We start from the raw sequence: 13,011 nt of genomic DNA, 5'->3' as shown, positions 1-13,011 counted from the left end.
AATTTTTTTCTCGAAACCATCGCCTATATACGAATTTTAACTCTCCATGGGAATTTTTTGATCAAACTACCGTCAATGTACGAATTTTAACTCTCGGTGGGCACTTTCTTCTGCAAACTACTGTCAATATTCAAATTTTAAGTCTTGATTGAAATCTTTTTGTCAAACAATCGTCATTATACGAACTTTAACTCTAGGTTGGAATTTTTTTCTTCAAACTATCGTCTATATACGAAATTTATATCTTGTTGGGAATTCTTAGTCAAACTATCGTCTATATACGAATTTTAACTCTCCTTGGGAATTTTTTGATCAAACTACCGTCAATGTCAGAATTTTAACTCTCGGTGGGCACTTTCTTCTGCAAACTACTGTCAATATTCAAATTTTAAGTCTCGATTGAAATCTTTTTGTCAAACAATCGTCATTATACGAACTTTAACTCTAGGTTGGAATTTTTTTCTTCAAACTATCGTCTATATACGAAATTTATCTCTTGTTGGGAATTCTTAGTCAAACTATCGTAAATGTACGAATTTTAACTCTCGGTGGGAATTTTTTTCTTCAGACTACTGTCAATATACAAATTTTAACTATTTGTTGAAATCTTTTTGTCAAACTATCGTCAATACACGAATTATAATACTAGGTTGGAATTTTTTTCTCCAAACTATCGACTATATACGAATTTTAACTCTCGATGGGAATTGTTTGGCAAACTACCGTCAATGTACGAATTTTAACTCTCGGTGGGAATTTTTTTCTTCAGACTACTGTCAATATACAAATTTTAACTATTTGTTGAAATCTTTTTGTCAAACAATCGTCAATACACGTGGTTTAATACTAGGTTGGAATTTTTTTCTCGAAACCATCGCCTCTATACGAATTTTAACTCTCGATGGGAATTTTTTGGCAAACTACCGTCAATGTACGAATTTTATCTCTCGGTGGGCACTTTTTTCTTCAAACTACTGTCAATATTCAAATTTTAAGTCTTGATTGAATTCTTTTTGTCAAACAATCGTCATTATACGAACTTTAACTCTAGGTTGGAATTTTTTTCTTCTAACTATCGTCTATATACGAATTTTAACTCTCCATGGGAATTTTTTGATCAAACTACCGTCAATGTACGAATTTTAACTCTTGGTGGGCACTTTCTTCTGCAAACTACTGTCAATATTCAAATTTTAAGTCTTGATTGAAATCTTTTTGTCAAACAATCGTCATTATACGAACTTTAACTCTAGGTTGGAATTTTTTTCTTCAAACTATCGTCTATATACGAAATTTATATCTTGTTGGGAATTTTTAGTCAAACTATCGTCTATATACGAATTTTAACTCTCCATGGGAATTTTTTGATCAATCTACCGTCAATGTACGAATTTTAACTCTCGGTGGGCACTTTTTTCTGCAAACTACTGTCAATATTCAAATTTTAAGTCTTGATTGAAATCTTTTTGTCAAACAATCGTCATTATACGAACTTTAACTCTAGGTTGGAATTTTTTTCTTCAAACTATCGTCTATATACGAAACTTATATCTTGTTGGGAATTCTTAGTCAAACTATCGTCTATATACGAATTTTAACTCTCCTTGGGAATTTTTTGATCAAACTACCGTCAATGTCAGAATTTTAACTCTCGGTGGGCACTTTCTTCTGCAAACTACTGTCAATATTCAAATTTTAAGTCTCGATTGAAATCTTTTTGTCAAACAATCGTCATTATACGAACTTTAACTCTAGATTGGAATTTTTTTCTTCAAACTATCGTCTATATACGAAATTTATCTCTTGTTGGGAATTCTTAGTCACACTATCGTAAATGTACGAATTTTAACTCTCGGTGGGCACTTTTTTCTGCAAACTACTGTCAATATTCAAATTTTAAGTCTTGATTGAAATCTTTTTGTCAAACAATCGTCATTATACGAACTTTAACTCTAGGTTGGAATTTTTTTCTTCAAACTATCGGCTATATACGAAATTTATCACTTGTTGGTAATTCTTAGTCAAACTATCGTAAATGTACGAATTTTAACTCTAGGTGGGAATTTTTTTCTTCAGACTACTGTCAATATACAAATTTTAACTATTTGTTGAAATCTTTTTGTCAAACAATCGTCAATACACGTGGTTTAATACTAGGTTGGAATTTTTTTCTCGAAACCATCGCCTCTATACGAATTTGAACCCTCGATGGGAATTTTTTGGCAAACTACCGTCAATGTACGAATTTTAACTCTCGGTGGGCACTTTTTCCTGCAAACTACTGTCAATATTCAAATTTTAAGTCTTGATTGAATTCTTTTTGTCAAACAATCGTCATTATACGAACTTTAACTCTAGGTTGGAATTTTTTTTTCAAACTATCGTCTATATACGAAATTTATATCTTGTTGGGAATTCTTAGTCAAACTAACGTCTATATACGAATTTTAACTCTCCATGGGAATTTTTTGATCAAACTACCGTCAATGTACGAATTTTAACTCTCGGTGGGCACTTTCTTCTGCAAACTACTGTCAATATTCAAATTTTAAGTCTCGATTGAAATCTTTTTGTCAAACAATCGTCATTATACGAACTTTAACTCTAGGTTGGAATTTTTTTCTTCAAACTATCGTCTATATACGAAATTTATCTCTTGTTGGGAATACTTAGTCAAACTATCGTAAATGTACGAATTTTAACTCTCGGTGGGAATTTTTTTCTTCAGACTACTATCAATGTACAAATTTTAACTATTTGTTGAAATCTTTTTGTCAAACAATCGACAATACACGTGGTCTAATACTAAGTTGGAATTTTTTTCTCGAAACCATCGCCTATATACGAATTTTAACTCTCCATGGGAATTTTTTGATCAAACTACCGTCAATGTACGAATTTTAACTCTCGGTGGGCACTTTCTTCTGCAAACTACTGTCAATATTCAAATTTTAAGTCTTGATTGAAATCTTTTTGTCAAACAATCGTCATTATACGAACTTTAACTCTAGGTTGGAATTTTTTTCTTCAAACTATCGTCTATATACGAAATTTATATCTTGTTGGGAATTCTTAGTCAAACTATCGTCTATATACGAATTTTAACTCTCCTTGGGAATTTTTTGATCAAACTACCGTCAATGTCAGAATTTTAACTCTCGGTGGGCACTTTCTTCTGCAAACTACTGTCAATATTCAAATTTTAAGTCTCGATTGAAATCTTTTTGTCAAACAATCGTCATTATACGAACTTTAACTCTAGGTTGGAATTTTTTTCTTCAAACTATCGTCTATATACGAAATTTATCTCTTGTTGGGAATTCTTAGTCAAACTATCGTAAATGTACGAATTTTAACTCTCGGTGGGAATTTTTTTCTTCAGACTACTGTCAATATACAAATTTTAACTATTTGTTGAAATCTTTTTGTCAAACTATCGTCAATACACGAATTATAATACTAGGTTGGAATTTTTTTCTCCAAACTATCGACTATATACGAATTTTAACTCTCGATGGGAATTGTTTGGCAAACTACCGTCAATGTACGAATTTTAACTCTCGGTGGGAATTTTTTTCTTCAGACTACTGTCAATATACAAATTTTAACTATTTGTTGAAATCTTTTTGTCAAACAATCGTCAATACACGTGGTTTAATACTAGGTTGGAATTTTTTTCTCGAAACCATCGCCTCTATACGAATTTTAACTCTCGATGGGAATTTTTTGGCAAACTACCGTCAATGTACGAATTTTATCTCTCGGTGGGCACTTTTTTCTTCAAACTACTGTCAATATTCAAATTTTAAGTCTTGATTGAATTCTTTTTGTCAAACAATCGTCATTATACGAACTTTAACTCTAGGTTGGAATTTTTTTCTTCTAACTATCGTCTATATACGAATTTTAACTCTCCATGGGAATTTTTTGATCAAACTACCGTCAATGTACGAATTTTAACTCTTGGTGGGCACTTTCTTCTGCAAACTACTGTCAATATTCAAATTTTAAGTCTTGATTGAAATCTTTTTGTCAAACAATCGTCATTATACGAACTTTAACTCTAGGTTGGAATTTTTTTCTTCAAACTATCGTCTATATACGAAATTTATATCTTGTTGGGAATTTTTAGTCAAACTATCGTCTATATACGAATTTTAACTCTCCATGGGAATTTTTTGATCAATCTACCGTCAATGTACGAATTTTAACTCTCGGTGGGAATTTTTTTCTTCAGACTACTGTCAATGTACAAATTTTAACTATTTGTTGAAATCTTTTTGTCAAACAATCGTCAATACACGTGGTTTAATACTAGGTTGGAATTTTTTTCTCGAAACCATCGCCTCTATACGAATTTGAACCCTCGATGGGAATTTTTTGGCAAACTACCGTCAATGTACGAATTTTAACTCTCGGTGGGCACTTTTTTCTGCAAACTACTGTCAATATTCAAATTTTAAGTCTTGATTGAAATCTTTTTGTCAAACAATCGTCATTATACGAACTTTAACTCTAGGTTGGAATTTTTTTCTTCAAACTATCGTCTATATACGAAATTTATATCTTGTTGGGAATTCTTAGTCAAACTATCGTCTATATACGAATTTTAACTCTCCATGGGAATTTTTTGATCAATCTACCGTCAATGTACGAATTTTAACTCTCGGTGGGAATTTTTTTCTTCAGACTACTGTCAATGTACAAATTTTAACTATTTGTTGAAATCTTTTTGTCAAACAATCGTCAATACACGTGGTTTAATACTAGGTTGGAATTTTTTTCTCGAAACCATCGCCTCTATACGAATTTGAACCCTCGATGGGAATTTTTTGGCAAACTACCGTCAATGTACGAATTTTAACTCTCGGTGAGCACTTTTTTCTGCAAACTACTGTGAATATTCAAATTTTAAGTCTTGATTGAATTCTTTTTGTCAAACAATCGTCATTATACGAACTTTAACTGTAGGTTGGAATTTTTTTCTTCAAACTATCGTCTATATACGAATTTTAACTCTCCATGGGAATTTTTTGATCAAACTACCGTCAATGTACGAATTTTAACTCTCGGTGGGCACTTTCTTCTGCAAACTACTGTCAATATTCAAATTTTAAGTCTTGATTGAAATCTTTTTGTCAAACAATCGTCATTATACGAACTTTAACTCTAGGTTGGAATTTTTTTCTTCAAACTATCGTCTATATACGAAATTTATCTCTTGTTGGGAATTCTTAGTCAAACTATCGTAAATGTACGAATTTTAACTCTCGGTGGGAATTTTTTTCTTCAGACTACTATCAATGCACAAATTTTAACTATTTGTTGAAATCTTTTTGTCAAACAATCGACAATACACGTGGTTTAATACTAAGTTGGAATTTTTTTCTCGAAACCATCGCCTATATACGAATTTTAACTCTCCATGGGAATTTTTTGGCAAACTACCGTCAATGTACGAATTTTAACTCTCGGTGAGCACTTTTTTCTGCAAACTACTGTCAATATTCAAATTTTAAGTCTTGATTGAAATCTTTTTGTCAAACAATCGTCATTATACGAACTTTAACTCTAGGTTGGAATTTTTTTCTTCAAACTATCGTCTATATACGAAATTTATCTCTTGTTGGGAATTCTTAGTCAAACTATCGTAAATGTACGAATTTTAACTCTCGGTGGGAATTTTTTTCTTCAGACTACTATCAATGTACAAATTTTAACTATTTGTTGAAATCTTTTTGTCAAACAATCGACACTACACGTGGTTTAATACTAAGTTGGAATTTTTTTCTCGAAACCATCGCCTATATACGAATTTTAACTCTCCATGGGAATTTTTTGGCAAACTACCGTCAATGTACGAATTTTAACTCTCGGTGAGCACTTTTTTCTTCAAACTACTGTCAATATTCAAATTTTAAGTCTTGATTGAAATCCTTTGGTCAAACAATCGTCATTATACGAACTTTAACTCTAGGTTGGAATTTTTTTCTTCAAACTATCGGCTATATACGAAATTTATCACTTGTTGGTAATTCTTAGTCAATCTATCGTAAATGTACGAATTTTAACTCTCGGTGGGAATTTTTTTCTTCAGACTACTGTCAATATACAAATTTTAACTATTTGTTGAAATCTTTTGGTCAAATAATCGTCAATACACGTGGTTTAATACTAGGTTGGAATTTTTTTCTCGAAACCATCGCCTCTATACGAATTTGAACCCTCGATGGGAATTTTTTGGCAAACTACCGTCAATGTACGAATTTTAACTCTCGGTGGGCACTTTTTTCTGCAAACTACTGTCAATTTTCAAATTTTAAGTCTTGATTGAATTCTTTTTGTCAAACAATCGTCATTATACGAACTTTAACTCTAGGTTGGAATTTTTTTCTTCAAACTATCGTCTATATACGAATTTTAACTCTCCATGGGAATTTTTTGATCAAACTACCGTCAATGTACGAATTTTAACTCTCGGTGGGCACTTTCTTCTGCAAACTACTGTCAATATTCAAATTTTAAGTCTCGATTGAAATCTTTTTGTCAAACAATCGTCATTATACGAACTTTAACTCTAGGTTGGAATTTTTTTCTTCAAACTATCGTCTATATACGAAATTTATCTCTTGTTGGGAATTCTTAGTCAAACTATCGTAAATGTACGAATTTTAACTCTAGGTGGGAATTTTTTTCTTCAGACTACTGTCAATATACAAATTTTAACTATTTGTTGAAATCTTTTTGTCAAACAATCGTCAATACACGTGGTTTAATACTAGGTTGGAATTTTTTTCTCGAAACCATCGCCTCTGTACGAATTTTAACTCTCGATGGGAATTTTTTGGCAAACTACCGTCAATGTACGAATTTTAACTCTCGGTGGGCACTTTTTTCTTCAAACTACTGTCAATATTCAAATTTTAAGTCTTGATTGAATTCTTTTTGTCAAACAATCGTCATTATACGAACTTTAACTCTAGGTTGGAATTTTTTTCTTCAAACTATCGTCTATATACGAATTTTAACTCTCCATGGGAATTTTTTGATCAAACTACCGTCAATGTACGAATTTTAACTCTCGGTGGGCACTTTCTTCTGCAAACTACTGTCAATATTCAAATTTTAAGTCTTGATTGAAATCTTTTTGTCAAACAATCGTCATTATACGAACTTTAACTCTAGGTTGGAATTTTTTTCTTCAAACTATCGTCTATATACGAAATTTATATCTTGTTGGGAATTCTTAGTCAAACTATCGTCTATATACGAATTTTAACTCTCCATGGGAATTTTTTGATCAAACTACCGTCAATGTACGAATTTTAACTCTCGGTGGGCACTTTCTTCTGCAAACTACTGTCAATATTCAAATTTTAAGTCTCGATTGAAATCTTTTTGTCAAACAATCGTCATTATACGAACTTTAACTCTAGGTTGGAATTTTTTTCTTCAAACTATCGTCTATATACGAAATTTATCTCTTGTTGGGAATTCTTAGTCAAACTATCGTAAATGTACGAATTTTAACTCTAGGTGGGAATTTTTTTCTTCAGACTACTGTCAATATACAAATTTTAACTATTTGTTGAAATCTTTTTGTCAAACAATCGTCAATACACGTGGTTTAATACTAGGTTGGAATTTTTTTCTCGAAACCATCGCCTCTGTACGAATTTTAACTCTCGATGGGAATTTTTTGGCAAACTACCGTCAATGTACGAATTTTAACTCTCGGTGGGCACTTTTTTCTTCAAACTACTGTCAATATTCAAATTTTAAGTCTTGATTGAATTCTTTTTGTCAAACAATCGTCATTATACGAACTTTAACTCTAGGTTGGAATTTTTTTCTTCAAACTATCGTCTATATACGAATTTTAACTCTCCATGGGAATTTTTTGATCAAACTACCGTCAATGTACGAATTTTAACTCTCGGTGGGCACTTTCTTCTGCAAACTACTGTCAATATTCAAATTTTAAGTCTTGATTGAAATCTTTTTGTCAAACAATCGTCATTATACGAACTTTAACTCTAGGTTGGAATTTTTTTCTTCAAACTATCGTCTATATACGAAATTTATATCTTGTTGGGAATTCTTAGTCAAACTATCGTCTATATACGAATTTTAACTCTCCATGGGAATTTTTTGATCAAACTACCGTCAATGTCAGAATTTTAAATCTCGGTGGGCACTTTTTTCTGCAAACTACTGTCAATATTCAAATTTTAAGTCTTGATTGAAATCTTTTTGTCAAACAATCGTCATTATACGAACTTTAACTCTAGGTTGGAATTTTTTTCTTCAAACTATCGTCTATATACGAAACTTATATCTTGTTGGGAATTCTTAGTCAAACTATCGTCTATATACGAATTTTAACTCTCCTTGGGAATTTTTTGATCAAACTACCGTCAATGTCAGAATTTTAACTCTCGGTGGGCACTTTCTTCTGCAAACTACTGTCAATATTCAAATTTTAAGTCTCGATTGAAATCTTTTTGTCAAACAATCGTCATTATACGAACTTTAACTCTAGATTGGAATTTTTTTCTTCAAACTATCGTCTATATACGAAATTTATCTCTTGTTGGGAATTCTTAGTCACACTATCGTAAATGTACGAATTTTAACTCTCGGTGGGCACTTTTTTCTGCAAACTACTGTCAATATTCAAATTTTAAGTCTTGATTGAAATCTTTTTGTCAAACAATCGTCATTATACGAACTTTAACTCTAGGTTGGAATTTTTTTCTTCAAACTATCGGCTATATACGAAATTTATCACTTGTTGGTAATTCTTAGTCAAACTATCGTAAATGTACGAATTTTAACTCTAGGTGGGAATTTTTTTCTTCAGACTACTGTCAATATACAAATTTTAACTATTTGTTGAAATCTTTTTGTCAAACAATCGTCAATACACGTGGTTTAATACTAGGTTGGAATTTTTTTCTCGAAACCATCGCCTCTATACGAATTTGAACCCTCGATGGGAATTTTTTGGCAAACTACCGTCAATGTACGAATTTTAACTCTCGGTGGGCACTTTTTCCTGCAAACTACTGTCAATATTCAAATTTTAAGTCTTGATTGAATTCTTTTTGTCAAACAATCGTCATTATACGAACTTTAACTCTAGGTTGGAATTTTTTTTTCAAACTATCGTCTATATACGAAATTTATATCTTGTTGGGAATTCTTAGTCAAACTAACGTCTATATACGAATTTTAACTCTCCATGGGAATTTTTTGATCAAACTACCGTCAATGTACGAATTTTAACTCTCGGTGGGCACTTTCTTCTGCAAACTACTGTCAATATTCAAATTTTAAGTCTCGATTGAAATCTTTTTGTCAAACAATCGTCATTATACGAACTTTAACTCTAGGTTGGAATTTTTTTCTTCAAACTATCGTCTATATACGAAATTTATCTCTTGTTGGGAATACTTAGTCAAACTATCGTAAATGTACGAATTTTAACTCTCGGTGGGCACTTTCTTCTGCAAACTACTGTCAATATTCAAATTTTAAGTCTTGATTGAAATCTTTTTGTCAAACAATCGTCATTATACGAACTTTAACTCTAGGTTGGAATTTTTTTCTTCAAACTATCGTCTATATACGAAATTTATCTCTTGTTGGGAATTCTTAGTCAAACTATCGTAAATGTACGAATTTTAACTCTCGGTGGGAATTTTTTTCTTCAGACTACTATCAATGCACAAATTTTAACTATTTGTTGAAATCTTTTTGTCAAACAATCGACAATACACGTGGTTTAATACTAAGTTGGAATTTTTTTCTCGAAACCATCGCCTATATACGAATTTTAACTCTCCATGGGAATTTTTTGGCAAACTACCGTCAATGTACGAATTTTAACTCTCGGTGAGCACTTTTTTCTGCAAACTACTGTCAATATTCAAATTTTAAGTCTTGATTGAAATCTTTTTGTCAAACAATCGTCATTATACGAACTTTAACTCTAGGTTGGAATTTTTTTCTTCAAACTATCGTCTATATACGAAATTTATCTCTTGTTGGGAATTCTTAGTCAAACTATCGTAAATGTACGAATTTTAACTCTCGGTGGGAATTTTTTTCTTCAGACTACTATCAATGTACAAATTTTAACTATTTGTTGAAATCTTTTTGTCAAACAATCGACACTACACGTGGTTTAATACTAAGTTGGAATTTTTTTCTCGAAACCATCGCCTATATACGAATTTTAACTCTCCATGGGAATTTTTTGGCAAACTACCGTCAATGTACGAATTTTAACTCTCGGTGAGCACTTTTTTCTTCAAACTACTGTCAATATTCAAATTTTAAGTCTTGATTGAAATCCTTTGGTCAAACAATCGTCATTATACGAACTTTAACTCTAGGTTGGAATTTTTTTCTTCAAACTATCGGCTATATACGAAATTTATCACTTGTTGGTAATTCTTAGTCAATCTATCGTAAATGTACGAATTTTAACTCTCGGTGGGAATTTTTTTCTTCAGACTACTGTCAATATACAAATTTTAACTATTTGTTGAAATCTTTTGGTCAAATAATCGTCAATACACGTGGTTTAATACTAGGTTGGAATTTTTTTCTCGAAACCATCGCCTCTATACGAATTTGAACCCTCGATGGGAATTTTTTGGCAAACTACCGTCAATGTACGAATTTTAACTCTCGGTGGGCACTTTTTTCTGCAAACTACTGTCAATTTTCAAATTTTAAGTCTTGATTGAATTCTTTTTGTCAAACAATCGTCATTATACGAACTTTAACTCTAGGTTGGAATTTTTTTCTTCAAACTATCGTCTATATACGAATTTTAACTCTCCATGGGAATTTTTTGATCAAACTACCGTCAATGTACGAATTTTAACTCTCGGTGGGCACTTTCTTCTGCAAACTACTGTCAATATTCAAATTTTAAGTCTCGATTGAAATCTTTTTGTCAAACAATCGTCATTATACGAACTTTAACTCTAGGTTGGAATTTTTTTCTTCAAACTATCGTCTATATACGAAATTTATCTCTTGTTGGGAATTCTTAGTCAAACTATCGTAAATGTACGAATTTTAACTCTAGGTGGGAATTTTTTTCTTCAGACTACTGTCAATATACAAATTTTAACTATTTGTTGAAATCTTTTTGTCAAACAATCGTCAATACACGTGGTTTAATACTAGGTTGGAATTTTTTTCTCGAAACCATCGCCTCTGTACGAATTTTAACTCTCGATGGGAATTTTTTGGCAAACTACCGTCAATGTACGAATTTTAACTCTCGGTGGGCACTTTTTTCTTCAAACTACTGTCAATATTCAAATTTTAAGTCTTGATTGAATTCTTTTTGTCAAACAATCGTCATTATACGAACTTTAACTCTAGGTTGGAATTTTTTTCTTCAAACTATCGTCTATATACGAATTTTAACTCTCCATGGGAATTTTTTGATCAAACTACCGTCAATGTACGAATTTTAACTCTCGGTGGGCACTTTCTTCTGCAAACTACTGTCAATATTCAAATTTTAAGTCTTGATTGAAATCTTTTTGTCAAACAATCGTCATTATACGAACTTTAACTCTAGGTTGGAATTTTTTTCTTCAAACTATCGTCTATATACGAAATTTATATCTTGTTGGGAATTCTTAGTCAAACTATCGTCTATATACGAATTTTAACTCTCCATGGGAATTTTTTGATCAAACTACCGTCAATGTACGAATTTTAACTCTCGGTGGGCACTTTCTTCTGCAAACTACTGTCAATATTCAAATTTTAAGTCTCGATTGAAATCTTTTTGTCAAACAATCGTCATTATACGAACTTTAACTCTAGGTTGGAATTTTTTTCTTCAAACTATCGTCTATATACGAAATTTATCTCTTGTTGGGAATTCTTAGTCAAACTATCGTAAATGTACGAATTTTAACTCTAGGTGGGAATTTTTTTCTTCAGACTACTGTCAATATACAAATTTTAACTATTTGTTGAAATCTTTTTGTCAAACAATCGTCAATACACGTGGTTTAATACTAGGTTGGAATTTTTTTCTCGAAACCATCGCCTCTGTACGAATTTTAACTCTCGATGGGAATTTTTTGGCAAACTACCGTCAATGTACGAATTTTAACTCTCGGTGGGCACTTTTTTCTTCAAACTACTGTCAATATTCAAATTTTAAGTCTTGATTGAATTCTTTTTGTCAAACAATCGTCATTATACGAACTTTAACTCTAGGTTGGAATTTTTTTCTTCAAACTATCGTCTATATACGAATTTTAACTCTCCATGGGAATTTTTTGATCAAACTACCGTCAATGTACGAATTTTAACTCTCGGTGGGCACTTTCTTCTGCAAACTACTGTCAATATTCAAATTTTAAGTCTTGATTGAAATCTTTTTGTCAAACAATCGTCATTATACGAACTTTAACTCTAGGTTGGAATTTTTTTCTTCAAACTATCGTCTATATACGAAATTTATATCTTGTTGGGAATTCTTAGTCAAACTATCGTCTATATACGAATTTTAACTCTCCATGGGAATTTTTTGATCAAACTACCGTCAATGTCAGAATTTTAAATCTCGGTGGGCACTTTTTTCTGCAAACTACTGTCAATATTCAAATTTTAAGTCTTGATTGAAATCTTTTTGTCAAACAATCGTCATTATACGAACTTTAACTCTAGGTTGGAATTTTTTTCTTCAAACTATCGTCTATATACGAAACTTATATCTTGTTGGGAATTCTTAGTCAAACTATCGTCTATATACGAATTTTAACTCTCCTTGGGAATTTTTTGATCAAACTACCGTCAATGTCAGAATTTTAACTCTCGGTGGGCACTTTCTTCTGCAAACTACTGTCAATATTCAAATTTTAAGTCTCGATTGAAATCTTTTTGTCAAACAATCGTCATTATACGAACTTTAACTCTAGATTGGAATTTTTTTCTTCAAACTATCGTCTATATACGAAATTTATC

The sequence above is a fragment of the Xylocopa sonorina genome, unplaced genomic scaffold (genome assembly GCF_050948175.1).
Source record: "Xylocopa sonorina isolate GNS202 unplaced genomic scaffold, iyXylSono1_principal scaffold0206, whole genome shotgun sequence".
In the NCBI taxonomy this organism is placed as follows: Eukaryota; Metazoa; Arthropoda; class Insecta; order Hymenoptera; family Apidae; genus Xylocopa; species Xylocopa sonorina.
The sequence above is the reverse complement of the archived record's forward strand: the minus strand, read 5'-3'. Positions refer to the sequence as shown.